At 41.6% G+C, this 16951-nt stretch overlaps 2 pseudogenes; both read right to left on the reverse strand.

Moving 5' to 3' along the window:
- Positions 1-6973: 6973 nt before the first annotated feature.
- LOC123462974 lies at positions 6974-7256 on the reverse strand (annotated as a pseudogene).
- An 8301-nt stretch (positions 7257-15557) lies between these two features.
- On the reverse strand, positions 15558-16478 carry LOC101604802 (annotated as a pseudogene).
- Positions 16479-16951: the final 473 nt, after the last annotated feature.

A 16951-nucleotide genomic window follows, 5' to 3' on the forward strand; every position in this document is an offset into this window, starting at 1 on the left:
GAGACAGGCTTTTAATATGTAGCCCAGGCTGGTTTTGAATTTGTGATGATTCTCTTGCCTCAGCTTCCCAAGTGCTGTGTTTGCAGGTTTGTGCCACCAGGTTTGGGACTCATCTTTGGTGCAGGATTGGCACCTAACCAACCCTGACAATACAGACTAGAACCTAAAAATAGAGCTGTGACATGATAATAGTAAAGCCATACCCTGAAACAGAGCTGCCACACATTGACCCATACAGGGCTAGCTGTAAAACCAGAAAGGCTCTGAGCTTGGCAGAGTGACAAAACTGGTGACCAGTTCTCTGATCATGGGACAGGGGTCTGTCTCTCCACTCCTAGTTCAGGACAGAGAGACCCAGGGTTTTCTAGGAATTTCTGAAACTCCTTTCTAGGTCCCTCAGAACCAGTTAAAAATAAACAAGACAGTCCTCTGTGGAGACCCTATAAGGCTGAAGGAAACTTGAGAGGCTGGGACTAAGGTTCCCAGGCTCTATCCTGAGGGAGGAGCAGATCAGACACTCTCTCCTGAGCAATGCTCTGGGTCATGCTAATGAATAAGTAGAAATGGAGCTAACCTTCCACATTCCAAGCAGAAGAGATGAGACCCTGTGCCCAGGAATTAACTTGCTCTCCATGGCCACTGAAGGGTTGCCCCAGTTGGTTCTGATCCTGACTCAGCTCTAACACCCAAGCGTTCCCAAGAGTACACACAGAAGCCTTCAGTTCCCATGCACTTCTACATGCTTTGAGCAAATTTTATCCCAAACATATTGTGTTTGTAGCATGTTACTTGTATGATAATGCTATAGTATGTATGTCTTCCACAGAAGCAGCCTGTTCCCTTCATACACAAATTCCATACATTTCTAAAGATTAGCATTTTTTAAAAAAATTATTATTTATTTGAGAGAGCGAGAAAGAAAGAGGGAGAGAGAGACAGAGAGAGAGATAATGGGTGTATCAGGGCCTTCAGCCACTGCAAACCAATTCCAGATGTATGTGCCACCTTGTGCATCTGGCTTACGTGGCTCCTGGAGAATTGAATTGAGGTCTTTTGGCTTTGCAGGCAAATGCCTTAACTGCTGAGCCATTTTTCCAGCCCAGATTACCATTTTTATTTTTAGGTAATGTCTCATTCTACTCAGGCTTATCTGGAATTCACTATGTAGTCTCAGAGTAGCCTAGAACTCATGGTGCTTTTCCTACCTTTGCCTCCCAAGTGCTGGGATTAAAGGCACAAGCCACCATGCCTGGCTAAGATTACCATTTTAGCACGTTTTGGCAGTTAAATTTAACAACACATAAATTGAATTCCCTTTTCACTCAGTTTTCTCAGGCTACAGAATCAATTTGGGTCTGCCAACATTCTACTCCCAAGTCTATTAATGTCCAGCCCTTCCCTCCATACTCATCTCCCAGCCTCCTCCTTTCATGGGCTCAGTCCTTCAGAAAAAGATGCCTTGCTGATACGTGGTAACATTTATCTTTATAACAAAATCTGATTAGGGGACTGGTAAGATGGCTTAGTGGCTAAGGTACTTGCCTGCAAAGCCAAAGGACCTAGGATCAATTCCCCAGGACCCATGTAAACCAGATGTATTAGGTGGCACATGCATCTGGAGTTTGTTTGCGGTGGCTCAATGCCCTGGCATGTTCTCTCTCTCCCTGTCTCTTTACCTCTTAAATAAATAAATAAATAAAAATATTAAAAAAAGAAATGTAAATAGGTATGAAGGAGACTCTCTGGGGAGGCCTCCTGATACATGCCATATCTCCTCTGCTCCTGATAAAGCTGTGTTCTCCTTAACAGCATCTTGCAAGGAAGTAAGGGAAACTCCTGGGGCCCTTTTTCCTTGTGCCCCTGAAGAAGGATATGATGTGGGGCTTTCTTGGGCATGTCTGCAGAGAGTTGGTCCTAAGTTTTCTTTTTTTCCTTTCCTTTCCTTTCCTTTCCTTTCCTTTCCTTTCCTTTCCTTTCCTTTCCTTTCCTTTCCTTTCCTTTCCTTTCCTTTCCTTTCCTTTCCTTTCCTTTCCTTTCTTTTCCTTTTCCTTTTCCTTTTCCTTTTCCTTTTCCTTCCCTTCCCTTCCCTTCCCTTCCCTTCCCTCTTCCCTTCCCTTCCCTTCCCTTCCCTTCCCTTCCCTTCCCTTCCCTTCCCTTCCCTTCCCTTCCCTTCCCTTCCCTTCCCTTCCCTTCCCTCCCCTCCCCTCCCCTCCCCTCCCCTCCCCTCCCCTCCCCTCCCCTCCCCTCCCCTCCCCTCCCCTCCCCTCCTCTTTCTCTCTTTCTTTCTTTCTTTCTTTCTTTCTTTCTTTCTTTCTTTCTTTCTTTCTTTCCTTCTTTCCTTCTTTCCTTCTTTCCTTCTTTCCTTCTTTCTTTCTTTCAAGGTGGGGTCTCACTGTAGCCCAGGCTGACCTGGAATCTACTCAGTAGCCTCAAGGTGGCCTTGAACTGGTCCTAGGTTTTCATGTGAACCTTACTCCTAAACTGACAGAAGTTCTGCTGTAGTCTCTGAGCTGCTCTGAACGTCACACACATCAACTGCACAGTGCACTCAGATGCCCTGTAAGCAGGTGCCCTAGCTGGCCCATTTTACAGACAGGAGACAGACACTGACAGTGTACTTTTCCCAAGGGAGTGACAGAACCACCACTTGTCACACAGATACAAGTTCCATTCTTGCTGACTACCTCTGTAGTTGCCATGGCAACAAAATGACCAAGAATAGTCCTGGTCTACCTCAATAATTAAGAGATAGTCTTAGGTCTTTTTTTTTTTTGTCTATTTTTTATTTATTTATTTGAGAGCGACAGACACAGAGAGAAAGACAGATAGAGGGAGAGAGAGAGAATGGGCGCGCCAGGGCTCCCAGCCACTGCAAACGAACTCCAGACGCGTGCGCCCCCCTGTGCATCTGGCTAACGTGGGACCTGGGGAACCGAGCCTCGAACCGGGGTCCTTAGGCTTCACAGGCAAGCGCTTAACCGCTAAGCCATCTCTCCAGCCCAGTCTTAGGTCTTTTAAGGACAGGTAGTTCAGTGACAGAGGGAAAAGAGATGCTATGTTTGTTTGAGGTAGGTATGGGTGAGTGCCATTCTAAGCCAACACCTCAGAGGCAGTGACAGAGCAACTTCTTGCATTCTGCCCAGGAGGAGAAGGCTCTGGCCTCCCTCTCCTGCCCACCTGGAACTGGGGTAGTGGTTTGCTGGTACCTCTCACAGTCAGCTGCTGGAAGTGCTGATGTGTCTGTTCATCTGTCTAGTCTACAGCTGGTGGCTCCCAGCCCATGGAGGATTCTCTCTATCTGGAGGCTAGAAGTCTAGGGTCACAGGTAGATCTGGGGTCTGGTGAGTGTTCCTGGCATATACATAGTTTATCACTGTGACCTGGGGGAGATGACAGGGTACTTTAAACCTTAAAGCCTTCCTTAAGGCTCTGACCATACCTTCTAACCACACATGGCCCAGAGCCCCGTGATGCCACCCCTTATAGACATTTGGACTATAGATATGCTCACTGTAGTTGTTGCAGTTTCCACATCACAAGCCTTGCCCTGGCTCCTATTGTAAGTCCTTAGCCAGCTGGTGCCAAGGTCTGGTGACAACACAGAGCTGGACACATTCAATTAGAACAGTGGTAAGGAAAGAGTCTCATTGGAGGGTGAGAGGAGATAAATGGAACCCCAAGCTGTTGCCAGGCAGCAGTTTATTTATGTTAACACAGACTCAGTGGATTCATATCCAAAGATTGAGCCCCAAATGCCATGAGATGTTGCCTTATATACATCCTAGTCTATTTGTCTCCCAGACGGGGTGATATTCATATTTTGATTGGCTCCTTTAAACTTCTTAAGCAGAGTTTATTAAAAAAAATAGAATTTGTCACACTTGCTTATGAGAGGGGGGGAGGAGGTAGGCTGAAGGCAGCTGACCAGCTTGCTACAGATGTTCCTTGATTTTCTTTGGTTTCTGAGGCCCCTTTATTGTCAAGGCCCTGCTTAAACTGTCACTAACTATTTTAAGCTACTGGGCTCATTTCTGGCTCCAGAAATGTACACACAGCTGCAGCTGTCTTCTCTGTTCTGTGAGGGCCCTTGCCACAGTGTGACCAGAGTCAAAAGGATGGGAAAAAGGCACATATGACATGTAAGCAGAAGGAGGAAAAAATAAACAAATAAATAAAAGGGCACATATGACATGTAAACAGAAGGAGGAGAGGATTTGGTGGGGCAAGGGGGAAAGAGGGAGGAGGGCAGAAAGGGATCAACAAAAACAAATTATATTTGAAAATACCAAAAGTTGGACTGCAGAGATGGCTTAGTGGTTAAGTGCTTGCCTGTGAAGCCTAAGGACGCTGGTTCGAGGCTCGATTCCCCAGGACCCACATTAGCCAGATGCACAAGGGGGCGAACACGTCTGGAGTTTGTTTGCAGTGGCTGGAGGCCCTGGCATGCCCATTCTTTCTCTCTCTCTCTCTCTCTGTCCCTTTCTCTCTCTGTCTGTAGCTATCAAATAAATACATAAAAATAAACAAAAAAAATACCAAAAGTTAAAAATTTAAAAAAAAAGTTTTTTTGAGACAGGTCACACTCTAGCCCAGGCTGACCTCACTCTGACTTTACTTTGTAGCCCATACTGGTCTCAAACTCATGGTGACCATCCTAACTCAGCCTCCTGAGTGCTAGGGTTCCAGTACCATACCTGTTTGAATTTTTTCAAATGCACTTTAAGGCACCAGAGGGTATGTGGGCATGGCATGTAGTGAACAGGCCAGATCCCTGTTCCCCAGCTCCTCCCTGTTCCCTGTTCCCATTAGATTTCACTGCACCTGGCTTGGGGAGGCCCTGGTCCCTGTGTGGGCTGGGGGGGGGGGTGCGTCATGGAAGCAGGCCTTTTGGTTTGGTATCCTAACTGGCCACTGTGTACTAATATCCTTATCTACATGAGTCAGAGGGTACATGGGCCACTGTAGGAGCTGGCCTCTTACCTCTGGTTCTTCAACTTCCTGGTGACTGGTTCCCCAACCCATGATCCCTGTGTGCTGAAGAGTATGTGCAAGTGGAGTGAGTAGATTGGAACTCCCAGTTCACCAGATGCCTTTGATGGATCTGGAATCTCCACAATGTGTGCATCTGTGGTTATAACCCCATCATACACCAGTATGCCAATCTGGTTCACATTTAAAAGAACATCCTCTGAAGATCCTACAAGGACAAAAACTTGCTTCCTCCTCAATAGAATAAAGCAGCTCCCCAAGATTGGTAGACCACAACACAAAAAAGCCAATGAAAGGCAGAAAACTAAGAGATCTCCACCCAGGATGCCTAGTCCTACAATGGAAGTCTCCAATGAAATCAGAGAGAAATCAATAGAAATTCAATACCAAAATGAAAATACAACAACCAATGATACCCTGATCAAAAGAATTGCTGAACTGGAAGCAAACTATATATATATGTCTCCAACCATCATACCAATGAAATTGAACAGAATCATCTCTTAGAGTATTCAGATTTGTCTAAAGCTTAACTTGATTGAAGAAAACACTAGAACCATCAAAAGAGATACGAGTGAATTGAAGTTAAGTCAAGAAATGGAAGATCTCAACAACTGATTAAGTTTAATGAAGACTTGATCAAATGTAGGAATGAATTCCAGGAAGCATCAAGAAAATCAGAACTAGAACTGAAATCATACTTCAAAAAAGAGATGAGCATAATGTAAAATAACAACAGAAAACAAAAATCAAATAGAAATTATAAAAAATTATAGAAATTATAAAAAATTATAAAGAGTTAGAACTCCTTGCTAACAGAGTTACTCATGGGGAAGACAGAACCTCTGGCCTGGAAGACGAGAGAGAAGAAATTGGTTGTGAGGTCAAAAACTTTGCTAAGTTTAAAATATCAAGTGAACAGAATATGAGGGAGCTGTGGGATACCCTAAAGTGACCAAACATCTGGATCATGGGTATACCAGAAGGAGAGGAAATCCAGGCCAGAGGTACAGAGAACATATTCAAAAAAATTATTGAAGAAAAATTTCCCAGTCTTTCAAAAGAGAGGCCCATCCAGATATAAGAAGGCCACAGAACACCAAACAGACAGTACCAAAGAAGAAACTCTCCCAGACACTTCACGGTTAAAACTATTTTTTTTTTCAGAGATGAATCTTGTTGAGTTTTTATTTCAGTGATGAAAAGAATGCAGTTAATGGAATTTGTAATCATTAACATTAGACATGCACCTCTACCTGAAACTCCTATTTTTGACTGGCCTAAATCTTGATGATTTTTTTGTTTTTTTAGGCACATCTGTGAATGAGAGTAAGTTTAACATGTTTTGTGGCAGTCTGGTAATGAGAATTATGTTCATGGACTAGATTCCTTTATAACTAAAGGCCTCTACATTCTCGGGCTGCCTGTTCAATATTGTGACCATATTTCAAAATATATATTTAAGTAAATCATAGTGTAGGGAAGGGAGATAACCTAGAAAGCTGAACTCCAGCACTGAGAGCCAAACAATAGATAAGATGGTCCACAGTTAAATGCCAAGTTATTCTCCCATTGCTACCTTTTCTGACACAAAGGTCTTCCTAAAAATGTGAAATTCATTTTTACAAATAGATTTATCTATGTGGCCCCACTATCAAATTACAGAAAGCAGTTCCACTATCAAAATTATACAAAGCAGTTAGTTAAGGGGACCTTGAGAAAAGCATAGTCCCACATGCATCTCAGAGTTTTCCATTCATCTTTCAATTATTTTCACATGATTAGCATTAAAAACACAACCAAATACACATATGACCCTCAACCCCCCTACACAAAACTGGTCTTTGTTCATTCTCAGATGATAAGACGTCCCAAGAATGACAAGAGTTGGGAACCATCCCCCCACCCCCATAGCCATTTCTTCAACCTTCCATCAACAGCTTTTCATTTCTTGAGCTACTTTTCCAAAGAGGTATTGCTGAGATCAGTCAGACAGGCTCTCTGAGAAGACTGGATTGGATTTCTTGGTCTGTTCCAGTCGATTCAAGATGAATTGGCTTGTATCAGTGAAGCGCTCAATGCAGTTACAAAACAGGCCTCAGCCCGACTGTCCAATTTGGGCCCAGGCTTGTCCATGCACTTCTCCCAGCAAAGTTCTGTCATCTGGTGCACCAGCGCTACTTCTGCATCTCCACCTTGATGAAATGCTGCAGCTGGGGATCCATGGAGCCCAAGTCCGCCGCAGAGGATGACGAGGAGGAATCCATCCTGGCGCATCCATGCATGCCTAGAGGCTAGCCTAACTGACTCACTGACCTTCACATGTCTCCCCACAGTTAATTTATACAATGGAGTTCTACTCAGCGGTAAAGAAAAATGAAGTTATGAAATTTGCAGAAAAATGGATGGACCTGGAAAGTATTATACTAAGTGAGGTAACCCAGACCCAGAAAGCCAAGCGCCACATGTTCTCTCTCATATGTGGATCCTAGCTACAGATGACTGGGCTTCTGCGTGAGAATGAAAATACTTAGTAGCAGAGGCCAGTAAGTTAAAAAGGAGACATAAAGGGTAGAGAAAGGAAGGGGGGAGGATACTTAATAGGTTGATATTGTATATATGTAATTACAATGATTGTAATGGGGAGGTAATATGATGGAGAATGGAATTTCAAATGGGAAAGTGTGGGGGTGGGGAGGGAGGGAATTACCATGGGATATATTTTATAATCATGGAAAATGTTAATAAAATTAAAAAAAAAAACCTCTTAACAACAAAAACAAAGAAAGTGTTAAAAGCAGCAGGACAGAAACAACTCACAATATACAAAGGCAACCCCATAAGAATTATGTCATATTTCTCAATGGAAACCCTGAAATCCAGAAGGGCCTGGAATGAAACATTTCAAAGTCTAAAAAATCTATGGCTTCCAACCTAAGCTACTCTACCCAGCAAAAGTATCCCTTATAATAGATGGTGAAAGGAAAACATTCCCTGAAAAAGTCGGCTCTAAGATTATATGAACACAAAGCCAAACCTACAGAGAATACTTCAGGGAATACTCCAAAAAGAAGAGTCAAACAACCAATCTCAGGAACCAACAAGAATAAGATCACAATAACCAAAAAAAGACCAGGCTTTAAAAGTACAAAACACAAGAAAGCACCAAACCCCATAAAATACCTCATTGTGGCAGGAATTAATTTAAGCCTCACAATAATAACCTTAAATATTAATGGTCTTAACTCACCTATCAAAAAACACAAGTTGGGCTGGAGAGATGGCTTAGTGGTTAAGCACTTGCCTGTGAAGCCTAAGGACCCCAGTTCAAGGCTCAATTCCCCAGGACCCAGTTAGCCAGATGCACAAGGGGGTGCATGCGTCTGGAGTTCATTTGCAGGGCTGGAGGCCCTGGTACACTCATTCTCTCTCTTCTCTCCCTATCTGCCTCCTTATCTCTGTCACTATCAAATAAATAAATAAAAATAAACAAAAAAAATTTAAAAAGAAACAAGTTATCAGGGTGGATCCAAAAAAAGGACCCTTCTATCTGTTGTCTTCAAGATACCCTCATCCCTAAAGATAGACACTTCCTCAAGGTGAAAGGATGGAAAGTGATATCCCAAGCAAATGGAAATAAAAAACATGCAGGTGTTGCTATATTAATATCTGATAAAATAGATTTCAAAGCAAAAGCAATCAAAAAGGACAAAGAAGGCCACTTTTTACTCACCAAAGGAATGATCCAACATGAGAACATCACAATCATAAATTTATATGCACTAAGTACAGGTGCACCTCAGTTTATAAAACAAAATCTATTTGATAACAAAACAGAAATAAACACCAACACCATCATAGTCAGAGACTTCAATACTCCACTAAGCCATCTTCTCCAGCCCTAAAGCTATATTACAAAGCCATAGTAACATAAATAGCATGGTACTGGCATAAGAACAGAAACATAGACCAATGGAATAGAATTAAAGACCCATACCTTAGGTCAAGTAACTATAGCTACTTGATCTTTGACAAAGGTGCCAATAATGTAGAATGGAGAAAAGATAGCATCTTCAACAAATGGTGTTGGACAAATTGAATGACAATATGTAGAAAAATGAAATTAGACCCACTCATTTCACCATACACAAAAACCAAGTCCAAGTGGATTAAAGACCTGAATATAAGACCTGAAGCGCTTCAACTACTAAAAGAAAAAATTAGGAACACTCTCCACAATATAGGACTTGGAAAAGACTTCCTGAACAGAACCCCAGTAGTCATAGAAATTAAACAAGCACTCAACCAATGGGATCTCATGAAGCTAAAAAGCTTTTGCATAGACAAACACACCATAAGCAGAGCCAATATATTACCCACTAAATGGGAGAAAACCTTTGCCAGCTATACCACTGACAGAAGCCAATATTAACAATCTACAGAGAACTCTAAAAACTGAATAATTAAAAAAAATCAAACAACCCACTCCAAAAAATGGGGCAGAGAGCTGAATAGGAAGCTCTCAGAGGAAGAATTACAAATGGCTAACACACATTTAAGGAAATGTTCAACATCCCTAACCATTAGTGAAATGCAAATTAAAACAACAATGAGATTCCACCTTATTCTTGTAAGGATAGAAAACATTAAAAAATCAAATGGGGCTGGAGAGATGGCTTAGGAGTTAAGTGCTTGCCTGTGAATCCTAAGGACCCCAGTTCAAGGCTCAATTCCCCAGGACCCACGTTAACCAGATGCACAAAGGGGCACATGTGTCTGGAGTTCGTTTGCAGTGGCTGAAGGCCCTGGAGTGTCCATTCTCTCTATCTGCCTCTTTATCTCTCTCTCTCTGTTGCTCTCAGATAAATACATAAAAATAAAAAAATTTAAAAAATCAAATGAAAGCAAATGTTGGCAAGGATGTGGAGAAATAGGAACCCTCATTCACTGTTGGTGGGAATGCAGGCTGGTACAACCACTATGGAAATCAATATGGAGACTCCTGGAAAGGATGAATACAGAGTTACCAACAGGCACAGTTATTCCCTTACTGGGTACTTATGCTAAAAGCTCTGCACCTCAGTTCAGAGATATTTGCTCAACTATATTTATAGCTGCTCAATTCATTATACCTAAGAACTGGAATCATCTCAGGTGCCCATCATTGGATGAATGGATAACCAAGATGTGGTATATGTACATGATGGAATTTTACTCAGCAGTAAGAAAAAAAATGACACAATGACATTTGTAGCGAAATGGTCAAACTTGGAACAGATCATACTCAGTGAAGTCACACAATCACAGAAAGACAATTGTCACATGCTCTCACTCATCTGTGACTCCTAACCTAGATCAGCCTGAGTTGCTGACATTACAGATAGGTATCTCAAGGCCTAGACAATAAGGAGGGTAGGGCTTGGGGAGAGGGGGAGGATGGGGGGGGAGACACAAAACTGAACCCAAATTGCACTGGTACCATAGAATCCTATATTCTGGAAGATAGTCTAAAAGGTTGAACCCTCAAAAGGACCTTAGGGGAAGCACCTGAATCAAAGGACCCTGGAGATGGCATGATGAAGCCTAACCTTAAATTTCTCCTGCCTCTCTCTCTCTCTCACTCAGTCTCTGTCTCTTTCTTTTTTCTTTTCCCTTGGTGCTGGCTTATAACTCCTATTACCAGGATGTTGTTAACACCCACAATGGTCAGAGATACCTACAAGGTCTCCCAAAACAAGACAGACTTCTGTCAGAACAATTTGATTAGCCACCAGAGGTTAATAGTAAGACCCTACTGCTAAAGACACCATATGCTTTTGGCATGGAGCATGGAGAGACCTGGCTGGAATCTGAAAGAGAGCCAGTTCCCATACAGTTAGCCCATCTAATGCTGGAAGGCACTACATGAAAAGTGGCCAACATCTGTCTGAGCAACTCAAGGTTTAAGCTACTCAGAAGCAAACAACTTGACATGATGCTCACATAAGTGCAATAATGGCACACAGCCATGATGGGTAACCAACTGCTCTTGGATTGGCTAACAGATCCACTCAGTGGAAAAAAAGCCATATTTGGAACTGGGAAACAAGTCAGAATCATATCCAGATAACGATTTTGCTTTCCAATATCAAGTCCCTACTAATCTTGAACTACAAGAGGGCCTACACCCATTAAATTCTCTCTAAATTAATAATGGTTATCCCACTTAACTTGTGCTGACTTCACTCTCCATTGGAAAATCTCCTTATCTTTTTCAGATGGTAGCAGGACCTGAGGATATAAATGACCCATTGCACTCTGACCTCCCCCTTCCCCACCCCAGCTGAAACCACAGAGGAAATGGGGAAATGACCAAGAGTGCTGCTTTCTCAGTGAACCTGATATCAGCACAAGGGTGAAGGAGATAGACACTAAGGACCCTCAATACCTACCAAACCAGAGATCCAGAGGCTCCTAAGAGCCCATCACTGATGTAGACTTAAAATGCATCCAACATGGCTCAGGAAATTTTGTGGAAGAGGGGGCAGAAAGATTGTTAGAGACACAGTTGGGACATTATGCACAGAGATATTTCCTCTCCCATATAACTGACCGCTGCTTCCACATTGCACAAACCACAATCCTCATGGGGATGACCTGCATCCCCAATGAGGAGGGCCCCTTCAGAAAAGGGGCAGGGATGAGGGAAAGGATAGTATCAAATGTATTGTTTACATACTAAGTATGTCCATGTAGTTTTAATCTGTTTTTCCATGATGGATAGGGATATAGAACATTTTTTCAGATGTGTATATGCCATCTGCACTTTGAGAACTCTCTATTTATTTCAATAACCCATTTTTTTTATTAACAACTTCCATGATTGAAAACAATATCCATGGTAATGCCCTCCCTCCACTCACTTTCCCCTTTGAAACTCCATTCTCTATCGTATCCCCTCCCCCTCTCCATCAGTCTCTCTTTTATTTTGATGTCATGATCTTTTCTGCCTATTATGATGGTCTTGTGTAGGTAGTGTCAGGCACTGTGAGGTCATGGATACCCAGGCCATTTTGTGTCTGGAGGAGCACACTGTAAGGAGTCCTACCCTTCCTTTGGCTCTTACATTCTTTCTGCCACCTCTTCTGCAATGGACCCTGAGCCTTGGAAGGTGTAATTGAGATATTGCAGTGCTGAGCACTCCTCTGTCTCTTCTTCTCAGCACCATGGTGCCTTCTTCATCCCAAGGTCACTGACATCTGAAAAGAGAAGGTTCTCTACAAAAAATGAGAGTAGCATTAATATATAGGTATGAACATTAAGAGAAGTGCTTAGTGGGCAGTTTGATGAGCATAGTATATACATTTAGCCAGATAGCACACCCTTATGTAACACCCAGATGTTACACCCTTAGGGCTCATGACTATCCCTGTTGTAGGTTTTCAGTATCAGGGATGTATTCCTTCCCATGGAGCGTGCCTCCAGTCCAATTAGAAGACAGTTGGTTTCCACCATGACAGATGTGACACTATTGCACCTATTGGCTCATTTGGCCTGGCTGCATAGCCCATTTCTTAATTGTTTTTTTTTTAATCTAGTTTTTTGAGATCTTTGTAAATTTTGGATATTAATCCTCTGTCAGATGTATAGCAAAGATTTTTCCCCATTCTGTAGGTTGCCTCTTTGCTCTATTCACAGTGTCCTTTGCTGTACAACAGCTTTGTAATTTCACGAGGTCCCGGCAGTTGATCCAAGGTTTTATTTCCTGAGCAACTGGGGTTATATTCAGAAAGTCTTTGCCAAAACCAATATGTTGAAGGTTGAAGGGGGAAGAGGTATGATGCAATTGTGAATGTGAGTGTTTCTCTGATTTTATTCTCTGCATGTTTGCTGTTAGTCTATAGGAAGACTACTAATTTCTGTGTGCTTATTTTATATACTGTTACATTGCTATAACTGTTTATATTTAGGGTCTGTAATATAGGTTAAAATCAGGTATGGTGATATCACCAGCTTTATTTTTGTTGCTCAAAATTGTTCTAGATATTTGAATGTTTTTGTTTCCAAATGAATTTTTGGATTGTTTTTTCTATTTCTGTGAAGAATGCCATGGAATTTTGATGGGGATTGCATTATATGTGTAGATTGCTTTTGGTAAAATTGCCATTTTCACAATATTGATTCTTCCAATCAAAGAACAAGGGATGTTTTCCATTTCCTAGTGTCTTCTATAATTTCTTGCTTGAGTGTTTTAAAGTTTTCATTGCAGAGGTCCTTGGCTTCCTTTTGCTTAGGTATATTTCAAGGTTCTTTATTATTATTATTATTTTTAATAATCAAAAGTGGTTTAATGATTAATGTTCAGACATCATTTAACAATGTGGGTATATCCAGATGAGCTAAGCACATACTTTGTAGCACACTACCAAATGTTATAGTTTCTGTATTCAGATATGTAGACATCTGCAAATTAGTTCCTAGGAATGAGGACATACAATTACAAATATACATGTTCTAGATTTGATAAGGTAAATGTAAAAAGATGCTGTGACTTCTTCCAAACAGAAAACCCACAAGCCTTTAGTAAGAGAACCAACTGGTTCCCTGTAACAGGAATGTGCAAAATTAAAGCACGGTAAGGTGATATTTACATAAATCTCAATCAGTTTATACATTGTCAGTGATCTTCTAAGGTATGTTGTGGGTGCGTCAACTTTTTTTTTTATGTTTTTTTTGTTTTTTAATTTACTTATTTGAGAGTGACAGACACAGAGAGAAAGACAGCTAGAGGGAGACAGAGAGAATGGGCGCGCCAGGGCTTCCAGCCTCTGCAAACGAACTCCAGACGCGTGCGCCCCCTTGTGCATCTGGCTAACGTGGGACCTGGGGAACCGAGCCTCGAACCGGGGTCCTTAGGCTTCACAGGCAAGTGCTTAACCGCTAAGCCATCTCAGCCCAACTTTTTTTTCCTCAATGGAGAAGGTATTTAATAGAGGCTAAACTTCAACACTTTAAAATGATACACATAATAATCCTTATCCTATGATCACTGCCTCAAGTGAAAAAGTAATTTTATGATAGCAGTCTATTCTTTTTAAATAAGTGACTCTAAAGAAATCTTCAGATTCTAAGCAGAAAAGAATGCCAGATGCCATAAGATTTATATTAAACAAGTCATCACTACCCAGACACCTACTTTTCTCTTAGGATGTCATTACCTCTTGAATTTTAAGTCAATTTTTAAAGTTTTTTTTTTTTCCTTCTTCATTCATTTTGGTAAAGCAGGCACATTTAAATAGGAAGTTTGTGTTGAAACAAATAGCACTACATAAAACAATATCTAAGTTTGGTTCCTGGCAAGCAGTTCCCCACTGCTCATCTAAGGGACTGTCAAATGGTAAATTTTCAATCATTTTCCCTGAATAGGATTGATCCTCTCTCAAAATGCACCTTTTGTCTCCTGTATAAAAGAAAAATGGACTTTTAGGCTCCTATATAAAAGCAAAATGGACTTTTTTTTCCTTGTAAAAAACACTTAGCACTTCAGAAATTAAAACTGGCCTGCTCACCCTAGACTCTTCCTAGAACTGGGAGGACAAAGAATGTGTACTTAAGTTTAATCAAGACTGCTTTGCACACACCAACCTATCCTTTTTGTTTTTAAACACACATTAATAGTGGGACTCAAATTAAAAAAATAAGATCTGTTAAAAAGTTAAAACTGACTGTTCCACTGGACTGGAGCCTCTTGCTAGGATCCAGTATTACAAAATGAAGGTTCCGTTTGTTTTCACAGCTACAAGCCACTTGAACTTCTATGTCAATACACTACTTTTATAAATCATGACCTTTGATTTTTCTAAATAGAGCTATTACAAATGAATACAAACTCGAAACATACTGTAATTTAAACTAATAAGCTTTGGGCCCTGCTTTTTAAGTGTTTTTTTTTTTAATTTTTAAAAAATTTTTTATTTATTTATTTGAGAGCGACAGACATAGAGAGAAATACAGATAGAGGAAGAGAGAGAGAATGGGCATGCCAGGGCTTCCTGCCTCTGCAAACGAATTCCAGATGCGTGCGCCCCCTTGTGCATCTGGCTAACGTGGGGCCTGGGGAACCGAGCCTCGATCCGGGGTCCTTAGGCTTCACAGGCAAGCGCTTAACCACTAAGCCATCTCTCCAGCCCTGCTTTTTAAGTTTTAAGGCATGTGTGTTTTCCTACTTTAACAACATTGTACAAATTTGTAATTACAATCATATGCATGATCTACAGTTAAAAAAAAGTTTGGATTACAGTGCTTTTAAACTGTGAACCACAGTTCAGCACCTGTCATGTTATAACTAATAAGGCAACAGCAGTGTCATATACTACAATAACACTCCCTTTCCACAGCCTAGCGCAGGGATCAATGAGAGCCCAGAAATGTGAGGAATCTTATGCCTACCTGTATAATCTGTACACATATTCTAGGGGTTTTGAGTTGATGATAAAGGTCCTACATGAATCAAACTATCATATGCCAAACTAGTTACAGCAGCTGTTAACGAGCATCAGGGCACAATTCAAACTGTGCTTAATCACACAATGTGGCCTCGAGGTTTCAGCTCAGCCCCTTCAATCCTTCCGCTGCTTTCTTGGCTTCACGCTGGTTTCCAGCGAAGATAAGCTGTTGGTGTGTCCATTGACAGCAGTCACAGATCCGTTCTGGTGGTCCTTCAGGTGTTCTTTCCTCCAGGAGGGCCACTTCTTGTTGTAAGTCTGAATATAGAAGTTTGTGAAGAGAGCAATCAGGGAAATCATGTATCCGATCTGGAAGTATAACCAACCAAGAGGGAAAGTACATGGCCAGATGACTGCACAGCTGGTTTGGATGATCGTCAGCACAAACTGAACCAGCTGCCCCTGAGTGACGTACCTCTTCCACCAGAGGTAAGGATGCATGGAAGGGACACATGACAGACCACAGTACGAGTACATGAGGACATGGATGAAGCTGTTAAAGCATGGCACCAAAATAAGAATGGCCGCAGGGGACCCAATTCATCACAAACCACCAGATATTGAACATGGTGGCACGGTGGCAGACGTGCAGGACTGTGGTTATTCTTGGGCAGGATGAAGAAGAAGGTGTCCATGAATTCTGTGAGTTTGGAGAAGTAGTACCACCAGAGAACATGGATGATCTTCATGTCCGATTCTTGTGCACTGCATGTGCCCTGACAGAAGAAATTGTATCTGCCTTCTCACACACCTGTCACCAACTCGCAGAACATGCAGAGACAACAATGTGAGTGTAAGCTTGTACACTACCAAACCTCCCCGGCAAGAGAACGGCTGTTTATTCTTCATGTATTTTAGTCCCAGCCATACGATTAGTAAATAAATGAGAGAGCAAACAAATGTAGGTACGTAATTATCCAGAAGAAACCATCCTTTTACCCTGGTATCTCAGGAGCCCAACAATGCCTTGAAATAGGTACTGAGTGATGCATCAAAATTTTTCATTTTGTGCTGGGGAATCAAACCAGGGCCATCAGGCTGTTCAATTTGCAAGCAAGTGCCTTTAACCACTGAGCCATCTCACCAGCTTCAATAAAGTACTCTTGACTAATTAAAAAAAAATTTTTTTTTTCCATTTAAAACCTCTCTGCCCGGGCGGCGGCGACGAGAGGAAGGCGCCACTTTATTATTTTTCTGATGCAATTGTGAATGGGAGTGATTCTCTGATTTCGTCCTTTGTTTGTTTGTTGTCAGTATATAGGAAAAGGATACTGATTTCCTTGTGTATATTTTTTTATCTGGCTACATGGCTATATGTGTTTATCAGTTCTAACAGTTTGCTGGTAGAGTTTTTAGTGTCCTTTATGTATTGAACCATATCATCTGCAAATGACAATTTGATCTCTTCCTTTCCAGTTTGTATCCCTTTTATGTGTGTCTCTTGCCTCATTGCTATGGCTAAGACTTCCAGTACTATA

The sequence above is a fragment of the Jaculus jaculus genome, chromosome 8, assembly GCF_020740685.1.
Source record: "Jaculus jaculus isolate mJacJac1 chromosome 8, mJacJac1.mat.Y.cur, whole genome shotgun sequence".
NCBI lineage: Eukaryota > Metazoa > Chordata > Mammalia > Rodentia > Dipodidae > Jaculus > Jaculus jaculus.